Here is a 12,597-nt window from a genome sequence, read left to right on the forward strand (position 1 = left end):
TGAGGCTAACAAGAGTGATTGATCTCTCTCACTCTCCCCTCTCTCTCTCTCACTCACTCACACACCATCTCTCTCACTCTCTCACTCTCGCAGTCTCTCAGTGTCCTGTCTCGCGTTCTCGAGAGAACCTGTCGAGAAGAAAGGTCAAAACGCGGTGAAAAATGAGACGCTGACATCTTGAAGTGGTTAGCTCATAAAATTGAGGATATTTCACAAGCGTAGACCTGCATGCTGGCTTTAGTTATAGCTGCAATGAAACCACCCAGCTCAGGTTTGCACAGGAAGCCAACAATTCAGGAACCCTAGACTCCTTTCTCACCATTAACTCAATTGTACGTGATGTATTATTGAGAGCCACCCATGTGCCCACCGAGGCAGGGGGCGCATTTCAGGAAACTAATCCACAGAAAATGATGCTGACCCTGCTGCTGGCATGCTGATGGCTATTTCGCCAGAAAAAATGACCTTTCGACAACCGTTAAAACACGGTGACACGTGTGGTGCGTGTTGGTGTGGTGGTGCAGGGTCCGTGGCTCTCACCAAAACAAGCTTTTCCCTTGTGGACCAGACACACGGAGGGTATTGTGTGAATGAACTCAGTTGCCAGTGTCGATCGGATGCACACGTAACCTCCGAGTGACACCTGCAGCACCTGACAGCAGTGACAAAGTAACATGTACACCTTGACTGGTATTGTCGTGGCTATCGTTGCTGGTCGATCAGTCATCTGCCACGTCACCATTCACACCATCTTTCCGCGACTACACACAGTCGTGTTGTTGTGTGTGGGTTTTTTCTTTCACAAGGTGTAAAATGCATATAATTATATTATAGACAACAAAGGCGGAGTCTTAAGTGAGAGAGTTCGGTCTAAATGTAATTCTGGCAAAAATGAGTTTTCAGTTAAAAACTCATCAAGCACAAACTTATTTCCTTAGTTTGTATTATGTTTTCTGGAAAACTTCACCTGGTCCTTCCAAGATGGCTGCCTCCAGTAATAAATGGTGTGAAGTCTTTCTTCTTATTTTAGGATAAATATAAAAAGACTGCAAGAAGTATCACTGTTGTATGTCCTCTATAGGTCTCTAGGTTTCATAGGATTTATGACTTTTCAAGGTAGTTTGTTTACTACATTATTTATTTCTAATTAAGATATATAAATTGCAGACCTTACTATACTATTTCTTGTTGATTATTGCTTATTAGCAGCCATACTGTCACCTTTCTGCACTGTGTGTTCTGGTAGTTTAATTACCATTTAACACTCGCCAATCTTTCAGGTGAAAGAAAGAAAAGGTTTTACTGGCACTTTTTCTACAAGCAAAAAAATTTTGCATCCAGCAAGATGAGTTCTCTCGAGCTGTTTGTTAGTCAAAAAGAAAACAAATTGTGAGAATTTCTCTCTGTCTCTCGGGGGTGGGAGAATGTTGGTAAGGTTGCAGGACTCCCAGCACAGGGCTGACTCTTTTGTTTGTGAGGATTTCATGACATGGCGACCAGCCAGCAGTTCTGACTCAGTGGTTAAGCATGCTTGCAGTCCTGGTGAGGGGATCAAGTTGATGGAGAATCGGTGAAAGCACAATTTTTATGAGATTGTAGAACTGTTCCTTTTTTATCCTTGGGGTAGGGAAAGATAGGTGAGCGACAATACATACGCACGAGGCTGGATTTATAGCAGATTAATGCTAATTCGATATGTGCTGTTCTTCTTTCCACAATTTTTAATGCGTCCTTTCTTTGGAAGAGAGCATTTGGTTGAATGGATGCGAATAAAAGTTTATTACTTTTTTTTTGGAAGAATGCATTTTTTTCTCAATCTTTGTTCTATATATAATCTTAGTGTAGCTCCTTTTTTCCCTCTCTCACTCTCTTCCCTCATCCGAGTTTGTTCCATACTGTACGAAGACTAAAAAAGTGGATTTTGTGTATTTCAAGGATAGGCTCTGCGAGCCCTGAACTGACTTTTCCATCCAAACCGAAGAAACAGCACTATCAGGGCACTTGAAGCCCTTGAGCTGTTTATCTGCAAGCGAAACTGTCACTGATAAGCGGTGATTTGTTTAAGGAGGACAGCAAACTGATTTAGAATTCAAAATATCGGGACTAGACTGACCCCGAAATAGTTAATGTTTGACCTCAAAAAAAGCCAAGTGTCTGGAGGCAACATCGGACAGAACATCTACACAAACGGGGAGGCAGTGCTCAGGGAGGAAGCCATGGGGAGAAGGTGATGGAGGAAGAGGGATAGAAAATTTGGGAGGGTGGATGAAGAAGGATAATGCACAGGAGACCGTTAGAGAGGGGAGGTAAGAAAAATGACGGGGAGAGCATCACAAAGATTATCCCTCGAATCTTTTGTAGACGTGCATTTTCTGTCGCGAGATTGCCCGATATCTGGCGAGACTAGACCACAAAAATATTACGAGTGCAAGCCGTGTAAAGGAAGGAAGTGTCAGCTGGAAGGGGTGGTGGGGGGACCAAATAAAACTCACCGGTTAGGGACTCAAACCCCCTCCCTGGATGATCTTTATTACCCCCGAAAGATGTAATATTATCCTTAACGACGCCTCTGTTCAAATGAAACTGTCAAACTTGAGAACATGAGATAGATGCTAACATAAGGTCAGTTCTGGGGTCACCACTAATTATAGCAATATATGGTCCACAGCCCAGGTCCTACATCGTGAAGCATGACATACGGGTATTCTACCTTTTCCGCTTCCTTTCTGCTCACTCACTCCATCGCTCACAAAGCACAATTGTTGGCACATACTGCTATTTATTTATGTATAGAGGAAAAGTTACGACACAATTTAATGTGATTTTGATTTCTTGTACACCTTTCATTTATTTCTACTTTTCTTGATACATTAGTTATGTGTCAGTGTCAGTGACGAAGAAGAGGAGATTGTTGATGTTTACCTCTGCCCTGGAATATCTCAATAAAGTTCTCTCCTGTCTATTTCTCTTGCTTTGTTTATTTTTCAGGGAGCTGGGGGCATGGGTTACAGTGGAAAGAAGAAATGGTTGGTTTCCCAAGTTTCTTTTAAACTATAGTGTTCCAAAACTTTGAGGTTTAAAAGTCGGGCATGTTTACTACATAAACATATAGATCACAGACCTGGTTGCATCATTTTCTTTTCCAAACTTCAAAACGCCCGCAGGCCAAGTTTACTGTAAACAAATTGTTAACATTTCTTATCTGTGTGAAAACCAGATACAAACGTTTGTCTAACCCTGCCCTCGGCTCCGGCTCGCTGAAGGCAACCTAACTGACTGACCACCATTTGAGGACCCTGGCTAATGATGGCGTGCGCCTGCGCACAAAAGGCAATCGGTCCGAGTGCAAAAGGAAGCAAGTCAGTAGCGCGCATGCGCATGGAGAGGGGAAGTTGGGGAAGGGAGGCAAGGGCGACGCGTGGCTTGAATTACGGCTTGATGAAGGCATCGGGCTTGAACCTCCTCGCCCTAATCTGGCGCCGACGCCTTCGATAGCTGATCAAACACGCGCCCCGGGTCCCCGCGCGGCGTCAATAGGTCATTAGTCCTGCGCGAGCAGAAGGTCGTGACCTGGCCCCACAGCAGCGCGGAAGGACGTTATGACGTCACGTGTGTACTGCTAGAGACGACGCTTGTGATCGTTGTCTGCAGACACCGTGACGCCATTTTGTACACGAAAAGAAATTGTGACCGATGACCGATGAAATCGCGTGCCTAAACGACGATGAGGGACGAGTGAAGACAACGTGACGTCACGTGTGTGCATGGTTGTGACGTCACTTGTGTGCGTGGTAGTGACTGATGTCGGAGGAGAGACCGTTACTTCATTTTTATACAAAACATGTTGGGCTGTGATATGTGTGGGGGTCTAGGGGAGGTAGAGTTGAATAACTCCTCTCCATTGTAGAGATTCCAGCATACAGACCATATACAGGAGATCAAAGTTGCGACGCCATGAATCTCCATGGCAACGGCTTATTAACATATGGTTCCAGCTTTCTCATTGGATTTTTTCATTTCAAGCCTCTCTGTGCGAGGCGATGATTGTTGCTTATATCTCAGGAACCGACAAGGGATTCTTTTTCTTTGATTTTGGGAAGTAATATGCTGCACCGAGTTCAACCCAGTGATTTGAAAAGAAAGTTTTTTTGCGCCAGTCTCAATCGTTCACAGATACGAACCAGGCAAGTACTGTGCAGCAGTCCATCATTTTCTTTCATTCTCATGCCTTCTCGGCAGATAATCTCCTTCCCCACCTCCATTCGTCTCCTCCCTTTCTCTCGTTTTCTTACTCTCCCTCCCTCCTCTCTCACCTGTCACTTTTTCCCTCTGTTTGTCACGTGGCTGTCTCAAGTGACATATCTGTTTCCCCCAGCACCGGGAGGGACACACCGACAACAGTGATAGTCGGCACAAGAGGGCAAGACACGCGGGAAAAAGTGCCAACGGTCGTGACTTTTGTCCAGAATTGAGGTCTTGAGGATAGGGGTGAGGAAGGGATGGGTGGGGTTGAGGGTGAGTGGCTCGACGGATAACGCAGGTGTGAAGGTTAATCATTGGGATAATTTGAGCCTGTGGTGTGTCTCATTGCACCTTTTTTCCCCCAAAGAACAGGGTGGAAGATAAGGGTGCATTTAAATGTGCGTTTGACTGTCGTCAATGCAGCTGGCACAAGTTCGAGGATATACAACCACAAACAAAAGTACACATACACACGTACTCCCACAAACGCGCGAGCACACACACAAACGCATATCCATTTTAATACCAAATGGACATGCATTCACATTAGGTCAGCTCTAACAAAAATAATAATAAGCATTAGCATTATAATTATACTATTTTCATGATTATTAATTCTGCGTAAATATCCCGTTGAACCACTCACTGCTAGAAGATGGTGGTCTTGCGCGCGTACCCAAGCAACCCTCCCACTTCCTCTCCTCCCTCCCATGGAAAACATTCCCTGGCACCACTGACGACGTCCCGTCGTCAGCAAGGAAATCCTCGGACCTTGTAAACTGAGGTTAACAAGTGGTAAATCCAGGGTTACACGCGGTAACCTGATATCACCAGCATAGTGAGCGCTCAGTTCTCATCTACACAAAGAAAAATAAAACCTCGTTCACAGCACCCATGCACGTAGACATATTTTCTACGCACATAAAATAATTCTTTTACAAAATATATAATATTTCGTGGTTATGCTTGTTTCCTTACTCGTAGGGATTTAGTACAATGAGGTTAAGATCCAACTAGAGACAATTTGAGGACAAACCATTTGAGAATGGCGCCTGTTTGAGGGTGGCCGTTGAAATGCTTTCTTGCCTCCGCTTGGCGACAAAACATGGTGAGTGACATGATTGACTATTTCTCTTCTCTATTTCACTGCTTTCTGAGTGAAACACTCTTCAGATTATTTTAAGTTTACTTTTGTTTCGAAACGCACCCATCCCCAAACGCGAAATATTTTTCCCCCCACATTCGTTAGGCCCGCTCTCAAGTTTCAGAATTTCTTTGTAAAAAAAGAAAAATAAAATGCAAGTAAACAATGAATTTCTCAGTAGTTGGTTCCCTTATATTTATTAATTATTCACTGTCGGTAATGGTAATCAAAACGCCAGAATGTTGTTTCCACATCATAATTCAGTCCGGCAGCTTTCAAAAAATAATCACGCCATAAGTCAGTTCCCTCCTCCCATCCTTCCGCCCCCCATCTCTCTAGTTATTAATAGATTGTTCCTTTCTTGCCTTGCTCGCCCAGCGCCATCGTGTGGTGACTCAGAAAGTTGGTGAGAGTTCAGAGGACAGAACTGCAGCACCCGACACCCGGGGTCGTTCCTCTGACCTGCTGCTGCCAGACGAGTACGTGTCAGAAAAGAAAACAGAAAGAAAAGAAAACAGACTGTCTTGTGGGTGTGGTTGCAAGAAGGGTGGCTGCCCTGGAGAATGGCGTGTGTCAGGTTATCTCCCTTTATCGGCCGCTAGAGGGCAGGACTGGCCGGGGTGGCACGTGACGTATGTCCACGTGTGACGTGATCTGCCAACCTCCTGTCGCACGGAGTCGGCACAATGGCACCGGAAGGAGCCATTCCAGACTCCTGCTTTTCTTTTAAGAGTTTCAACTTTTTTTTCTCTCCTAACAGAATGCCTCCACTTAAATGAGACGAGAACATTTCTCTCCGCGTGCGCGTGCGCATGTCACAGACAGGATACCAGATAGAGAGAAATATGATCAGAGGTTCAGGAAGATTTTTAAAAATACAGGTAGACCTTTTTGGTATCTATAAAGTATCTGGCAACACCTTTGTGATTTCCGCCTCTGGTAATAAGATCCTAGTGAATGGTGAAGTCAGGTGTTTGGGCGTGTACTCCAGGTGTGCATGAATACTTTCTCGTGCGTGTGTGTGTGCATGTAAGACAACAACAACAACATTGAAGTTGACATCATCACAATAAAACAAGAGCAGCAGTTGCAGGTTCTGGGGTAGAAAAGGGGATGGGGACTTGCCCGCACCCAACCACTCCTGATGTTTGGGTTCACCTTTGCATGAAGTGCTTCAAGTGCTGCAGCACTAAGCCACGAGTGCCTTTCCTTGCGAAGGTTCGAGCACTCTCCATTACGGAAGTTCCTCCCCTTCGCCTTGACAGATCGTACCACCTACTTACTCTCGTAGACATTAAATCTTCCCTCCCTCTCTCCATTTTTCTGTCACTAGTTCTCATCAACAGCACAATCAGTGTTTTGAATTGAGACAAGAGATGATACGTTTAGCTTTCCCCTTTCTTTGTTTTTGTATTTAATTATTTTCCTCTCTCTCTCTGTTTAGTTTTGTCTGCTTCTCGATTTGTAAGCATCACTGGGGATTGTAATGCTGCAAACATTTGGCGGTAGCTGTGGTTACATTGCTGTCTCCTTAAGATGTTATCACACCAAACTCTTTCTCAATGCCGATTTTGAATGTTTTCTTTCTCTCTCTCTCTCTCTTTGACACCAGTTATGACACCAGTTACTGTCAGATACCCGACAATGCTTGGACCACCAATGTGATGAATTAAAAAGTGACACGAATGAAATTTGTTGGAAGTTCTCATCATAATTTTAAAGTCCTCCCATGTTCAAACTTCCCTTTGGGACAAGTAAAGTTGATCATTGTCAGCGCAGCTGTTTTAATGACCCTAACTGTATGTGTGGGATATGGTTGTGTATCAAATAGCTGCTTCAACACCACTGCTGTCACAACATGTCAACGCTGTTAACGTTGTCGTTAAAGACTTCCCATCGCTCTCCTAAAGACCGCAATCCCACAATTCTCTGGCTTGTCAAGCACGTGCTTGCTGTGTTTTGAGTGTTTTCAGATCGCGAAGCTGCTTCGCGTCGATTCACATGGCCGGGGTTAACGCGCGCACATTTCTCGACAAAAACTGGAATCGAAAACAATTTCCGTGTTTTCTTTATGTTTACATCTTGAAGCAATCAAGCTTGGCATGTTAGTCCCGCCTTTGCACATGCACGAGAGCACTTAGCCACCCAAACTGTCGGAAATGTGTGGTCAGGAGCTGTGGCTGTACAAAGGATGGCAGTTCTAAGAAAGTGGGATCTGTGGTTGCGATGGTGATGGTGGTACATTATGTCAACATCTCAGGAGTCATGACAGTGTGTAGATAGGTTTTCGTTGTGAAGGTGTCAGCTACAAAGAAACCTGGGAACATCAGTTCCTCTTACAGAGTGTGATATCACGATTTTGTCATCTTTTCTGAGCAAGATCGAAACGATGTTTAAACAGACCCATTGTACCATGAACACATTGATATTCATGCAAACAAGCGATTAAGCTCCTCCAGTGTAGTTTTCATCACAAAACATCACCAAAATTTTATATGAAGACTTATGGGAGTAAACCAGAGGACCTCGAAGACAACATCCCCAGACAAGGGCAAGAGAATGTACAAATTTGACTCAGACAGTTGGTCCCTGCGGGCATCGAATTGCTTCCCCAGTCATTAACGATTTTCAAAGCGAGACTTAACGGTACCTGTACTCAGTAACTGTACCACGTGGTCCAGCTGCTCGCACAGCATCGTGGAGTGTCTGCTTTCATCAACTGCTGGGAAAACACGTATTTGTGATTTGGAACAAACATTATATTGCCGACTATAAAACTTATATGTCATTCGTAACAACATAATTCTGCTAAGTTATTACTGTGCCACTTAAGTGTGGTTTCAATAATATCACGGACTGGAACACAGAGGCACTCAGAAAAAAAAATAGTCCATCGGAAGGGTTCTGCCAACGTGTGGCTTCTATATATCGACTTCAGTGCTTGTGTGTGGATCTCAATGATCTCAGTCTGTGATTTCCATGACATTAATTATTATTACCGACTGTATCAGTTTCTGTAACATAGGTCTGTCATAGTATTGCTGGCTGTTATTTACGTGTGATTTCAATAAAATGTTGCTATTTCCGACTTTATCGCTAGCTCCCTCTCATGTCAATGTCGGGTTATTTCTGTGTCTGTGATTTCAATAACTATAAATATAGCGCTCATGTGGAATTGTTAGATATAAGTCTTTCTGGCTCTAACCGTCACTTATGTCATTCTTCACAAAAAATATGTTGAGTTGTTATTGTGTCTGCGAGCTGAGATTTCAACATAGATGTTATTTAACTCTAACTGCAAAAGTTGTCTGTCATCGGGACAAATCAGCAAGTGTAAGATCACAATGAATGTTTAATACAACACGTACAATAATCTGCTTGACTGACCACAGGATTGTAGTTGTGAAGCAGAGATACCCTCGGGTTTGCTTTACCATCCTTCAGTCCATCCGGCCTAGCAAAATCTTTTTCACTATAATAGTGGACCGGAGGTAGGATTTGGGACCTCTTGGTGATAACCAGTCTCCTAGGTCAGCACATGATTTCCATCACAGGACCCTGCCACATCTACCATTAATGGGCTAACCCTGAGGTAATCATACCTCTACTTCATGGCCACTGCCCCGGGTTCAGGCGATCTTACAACTCCTTCTCGCCAAAAGCTGAATGAGACACAACCTCTCGTCTCGATCGTGAGAAGTGAACGTTCACTGTTAACTGGAGGTTCACAGGCCTGTGCAAGGAGGAGGAGGCCACAACTTGCTGGTGTAATGTGAACATTGAGGTTCATGGGAACAGCCAGAAGGTTCCTTTAAAAGGGTTCATTAAGCATAGATAATCAGAACTCCCACAGAGACAGGAAAGCAAGCAAGAGAGAAAGAGAGAGCGGTGAGCATTTCTCAACTGAATTTTGGTGACTGCATGCTGGTTCGTACCCAGCACTTGTTCCTACAGGAGGAGGGGGGACAGCAAATTGGCTCAATCAAAGCCCTCCGAAAGTGTTGCAAAAGATTCACGGGATATTTTTGGCAATCCTTCGTCCAACATTGGGTGGGAAAGAAAGGGATAAAGAGGTTGGGTAGGGAAAACTCGCCTTGTAACACACTACTTTTCGTTTCACTTTTGTTGGACAAAATAGGTTGGTAGTTCGGTCGGTCGGTCGGCCGTGCCGAAAGATGGAATGGAAGAGGGAGTGAGTATCACTTCTGTCACATCAAGACACTTGGTGGTTTTGTTTGTTTGTTTGTTTGTTTGTTTGTTTGTTTTTTGGGATTTTTTTTTTTTGGTTTTGTTTTGTTTTGCTTTGCTTTTATCGGCAGTTTGACTAACCTCCCCAAAACCTCTGTTGTTCTTTTACTCACTGAGATTTAGGGGCAAAAAGTGCTTCATGTAACCCGGCTCCAGAGTGCAAGGTTTCTGCTTGTTTGTACATGTACTTGGCTTTTTCCCATTGCCCGATGCAGCTGCCTGGCTGATGCAGTATCCGAACCGGGTCTTTGTTTGGTTATTAAATGGTTTGATGGGTGTGGCCATATTCAGCTGCTTAAACACTGAAATCTGAAGTTTCATGTGACACACACACTAAAATGATGGCTGAACTGTTTGATTTGTATCACATGAATATAGGGTAAATAAAATACTTATTTAGCATTCCAACCGTTGCAGAAATAATTCTATGAGCATTTTTCGGAAACGGCTAGAAAAAAAGCAATTGCCGATGAGAAAATGATTTTTGATGTTCCAAAATTTTATGGAGTGTATCTTTAGGCAAGGGACTCTGTTTGTCTGTTGCTCATATGTTGCTATGCAACCTAAATAGTAAGATGCTATATTGCAGGGCAGGCTCTGTTCTTTCGCTACTTCAGTGTTCTGCAAACTATTCTGCATCTGTCCAGCAAATGTTCTGTGACTGGCCTGAAACTTCTGCTACAGTACATCGTACTTCCGCAGGACAGAGAAAACATCGGCGGTCTCACCTGCACTACAGCGCCACCTAGTGCCGTTGACAAGGACTCGCCACACCTGTCGCCTCTGCTGCAGGTAGGATGAACAGTCAAGTGACAGCAACCTGCAGCTCAGCAGCTTCCTCACCGCGGGATACTGTCATTCAGCTCACATTATTAACTCATCCTCCGTCCGTATATGGGTCTTGATGTTAAACATGTTAAATGTTGACACGTTGTTGTTGTTGTTGTTGTTGTTGTTGTTGTTGTTGTTGTTGTTGTTTACGCCCGCTTCTTTTTGCAGAACCACTGAATACCAGCTGTCAATATGTTCCGGCAAAAATGATCAAAGCTCCGCCATTTATTGACTTTTTTTTCCCTGTCATGGGCAGATGGCGCCACGGTGAATATAGAAAGTTTAAACACACACACACAGAGTCTCACATACACGCAGATACAATCATTAGGTAAGCAGCAAGTGTCTCACTCATATGCACCCACGCACGCACCTAACACATTGAGGGAGGACGAAAACAAAGAGAAAAAAATTGAAAGAGATGTTGAAACCGTGAGTGCTCTGTGTTCTTGTCTTCAGTGCGACCCAAGGTCTGTTCTATTTATTGTCAGACCGGCTGTTCGCAAGTGTTTTCTGTCATCGAAACGCGCCTTTGTGGTTCTTAAGATAATAATATTCACTGCAAGAGGACTTTAAAGGACTAACGGAATGTAATATTTGACGACTGGTAATATCTCAGCCCGAGAACATTACTTTACCCAGATCCGGGTTACTACCAATCCCCACCCTACTTTACCTTCCACAGATAAACGACTACAAACATCACCAGAAAGATGTGAAAATCCCGAACATATGTTTGTACGTAGATATACCTAATTAATTATGTTCCCACTTCTATTATTAGCTGAGACTTTCAGAAAACTTATCCGTGTACAATCATAATGTCAGTGTTGTTGACCATTTTCTTTTTATGGGTATGTTTGTAGCTGGTATGTATCTCGTATAAAAATATTTTTTCCCTACAATTAAAAACAATTTGCACCCTACTAGTGCTTTAATCGTTTACTGTGAGGATAACTGTGACAGTGGGAACAAGTCATCGTATCGCTTACTGTACCTGACCCCACAGGTTGTCATCATGTACAGCTTTTAATTCAACGGCTACTAAATAAGAGTAACAAGGAACCATGGTCGAGGGTTGTAGAGAAGACACTGGGATCGAATCTCTTTGGTCTCGAATCACACGAGCAAGCTTGATGTTTGAGCACTGCTCACTCACATACTCACAGCTGAGTTTCAAATATTGAAATCGCTATTTGAAAAAGTCAAATACTATGTTTAACATAAACTATAATAATACATAGAAGGGTATATAAATCTTGTGTTGGGCATGTGGACACTGACAAAGTATTTGCTTACAAAGGGAGTGAATGAAGGAGCGAGGTAACTCTGCTAGAGCTTGTCACCACGAGGCTAACCTATGGCAGGGCAACAACAGTGGGTTAAACACATGTAACCATATCGGCGCACAGACAGGTCATACATAACACAGACTACAGACACACCGAGGACGGGTGGGTGTGACAAGTATCGGGTGTCTAGAATAAGGATCATGTCTTAAGCCTACCCTGCATGGGATAGTCATTGCGGTCCTCCGCTTAATCTGGGTACCTTCACAAAAATGGATGTGGATTTTCTTCGGAAGCCTTTAAGGGTTTTACTTTTTCTCCACGCGGGAATCCGTTCCCCTCACCTTCTGGAATCCCTCCCACCCTTCATAATCTATTTTTATGCCGGTTTTCTTTCTGTTATATATATATATTTTTGTTTTCGCCTTTTGGGATCGTAATCAAAAAGAAGTCAACACCAGTTCTTCCGTTTTTGCTTTAGCAATCCTTCTTTGGGCAGTCCCCCAGCTGGGGTCTAGTGAGTTAAAAAAATGTATAAAAAAAAAAACAAACAAACAAAATCTTCACGATAATCTGATAATAATGTATAAATGGCGGTAACTGAAACTACTGCCAAAGCACGGTACTCTTTTCAATAATACATAAATACACAGACTTAATGCCAAACCACCCAGTCGTATTAATAAAATGCATAATCTTGTCAAACATAAACTATTGTGAAACGGGGAAATACTAAAATAAAATAGGAACACAGTAATCTTACATCAGAACCAAGAATGTAATCATAAAAAATGTAAACACGTGGTAGTTTTAAAATAATGCAGGAACAACGGTTATAACAAA

This window comes from Pomacea canaliculata, linkage group LG5 (genome assembly GCF_003073045.1).
Source record: "Pomacea canaliculata isolate SZHN2017 linkage group LG5, ASM307304v1, whole genome shotgun sequence".
Classification (NCBI taxonomy): domain Eukaryota; kingdom Metazoa; phylum Mollusca; class Gastropoda; order Architaenioglossa; family Ampullariidae; genus Pomacea; species Pomacea canaliculata.